The 2,503-nt window shown below is 32.7% G+C and overlaps 1 pseudogene; it reads right to left on the bottom strand.

Moving 5' to 3' along the window:
- Positions 1-1,152: 1,152 nt before the first annotated feature.
- Positions 1,153-1,251, bottom strand: LOC133802991 (small nucleolar RNA R71; annotated as a pseudogene).
- Between the last annotated feature and the right edge of the window lie 1,252 nt (positions 1,252-2,503).

The following is a 2,503-nucleotide window of genomic DNA, read 5'->3' as shown; positions in this document are numbered from 1 at the left end:
TGTGCCTCCTATCAATCTATCATTTTAATTTTTATAAGTTGACGGCGCTTCTGACTCCTAATTTTGTTGTAATTTTCTTTACTTATCTTTTTGTAATTTATTTTTTATTTTTTTTTTTGCAATTTACTAGTCCATGGACATTTTGTCTCCTAGCTAGTTGATGACAATTTTGCCCCCAAGTCTTTTATCTTATGTTTTAGTTGATGGCACTTGTGCCTCCTAATTTTTACCTTATTTTTATTATGGTTGATGGCATGCTATGCCTCCCTAGTCTTGCCTAATTTTTTATAGTCTTATTTAAATTTTACCTTATTTCTCTGTCTTTTTACATATTATTGTGTAATTGTGAAAAAATACTTGAAAACAAAAAACCTAAATCTTGTCCTTTCACCCTAAGCAATTTTTGCTTAAAGGAAATTTGAACAAAATTCTCAATCCACCCCTACTAATTAACCTCGGGGAGTTGTTAGTAGTGTGCAAGTAAGTGGAATCAAATAGGCCTGGGGACAAGTAGACCATAAAAATTATATTGTTGTGAAATCTCTAAAAAATTCTAAGTATGCTCTGTGGTTGCGATTTTTACTGATCTTCCACATTAGAAAAATGTTTGTTTGAGATTATCTCTGTTGCTTTGTTTGTGAAAATTGTATGCATCATTGGGAACGTAACTCTAAAATCAATTAGTAAAAAGACGTTTATCTTTGTTTGAAATTGAAAGTTAGTAAAAATTTGAGCATCATGGAACCAATTGCTAATACTAATAGAATTCTTGTTGATGAAAATGTTGTGCCCAAAAAAACTTTGCTTGAATATTTTGCACCTATTTCATCTAATGCTCCTTCATGTATTGTTCTTCCTACCACTTCTGCTACCCATTTTGAGCTTAAACCATCAATCATTCAATTGTTACCATCTTTTTATGGGTTGGATAGAGAGGATCCTTACATGCATGTCAAAGATTTCTTAAAAATTTGCTCAACATTTAAATTTCAAAACTTTTCTGATGAGTCGGTAAAACTAAGATTGTTCCATTTTTCATTAAAAGACAAGTCAAACGCTTGTTTAAATTCCCTTCCCACGGGGTCTATAACTACATGGGATCAACTTTATAATAAATTCTTGCTGAAATTTTTTCATATGTCTTAAACTAATAGTCTAAGGAGAGAAATCTCCGAGTTTTTTTAAAAAGATAATGAAGAGTTTTATGAATGTTGGGAAAGATTTATTATTAAAATGTCCTCATCGTAGTTTTGAAAAATGAAGACTTGTAAAATATGTTTATGATGGTTTAACTCCCTCTAATCGTCAAATAATTCAATCTATGCATACCAGAAAATTTTTAAAATTTCAAGGACAAGAGGCTTGGGATGCCCTTGAAGATTTGTCTATCAATTCACAACAATGGAATTATTTTGATCCTAGGTCTAGGTCAACTAATTCACCAAAAAGAGGAGGAATGTATGAAGTAAAAGATGAATTAGACTTAAGAACATCCTTAGACAAATTTGCGAGAAAAGTAGAAGCTTTAGCCATAAGCCAAACTATAAATTCTCCAATACAACCAAGGAAATATGTTTGTTCTATATGTTCTAGTCCTTGCCATAATGCCCAATCATGTCCTTCCTACCAAGAAGCCTTTTCTGAGGAGGCCAATGCTCTTCATGCTTATGGGAAACCAAATGATAGCCCATTTTCATCCACTTACAATTCAAATTCGAGAAACCATCCAAACTTCTCATGGAGACAAAACCAACCTCAAATAAATCAAGGGCACCAATACAACACGCAAAACCAAACTCATGCCCCACAAAATCAACCATATCCTTAACAAAGGAAACCTTCCTTAGAAGATACTTTACAACAATTTATGCAATCCACTCAACAAATCCTACAAAATCAGTCTCAATCAATTACCAAACTCGAGACACAAGTAGGACAACTTGCCACTGCTTTAGCTGATAGAGAAAAATGAACATTCCCTAGTCAGCCTATCCCAAATCCAAAAGGTCAATATGAGATAGGAAAGTCTAGTCATAATGGAGAAGTCAAATCAATTTCAAATCTTAGGTCCGGAAAGAACATTGTCAAACCCGATTACATACCCGAGGTTGAAAAAGAAAAAGAAAAATAAAAGAGTTAGCCTTCTAGTTCTAATGCCAATGACTCTTCAAACAAGGAAACTCCAATCCATCATTTGATTCCAAAAGCCCCATTCCCACGAAGATTACTTCCAATTAAAAAAAGCGGCCAATATAATGACATCTTAGAATTTTTTAAACAAGTTAGTATCAATATCCCTTTCTTAGATGCCATTAAACAAATTCCTGCCTACTCTAAATTTTTAAAGGATCTTTGTACTGTTAAAAGAAACACTAATGTTCCTAAAAAGGAGTTTTTAACTGAACGTGCTAGTTCCATTATTCAATATAAGAGTCTTGTTAAATATAAAGATCTTGGGTGTCCCACAATTTTATGCATTATTGGTGATCATTTTATTAACAAG

This window comes from Humulus lupulus, chromosome 9 (genome assembly GCF_963169125.1).
Source record: "Humulus lupulus chromosome 9, drHumLupu1.1, whole genome shotgun sequence".
NCBI classification, from domain to species: Eukaryota; Viridiplantae; Streptophyta; class Magnoliopsida; order Rosales; family Cannabaceae; genus Humulus; species Humulus lupulus.
This window is presented reverse-complemented; position numbering and strand designations above follow the sequence as displayed.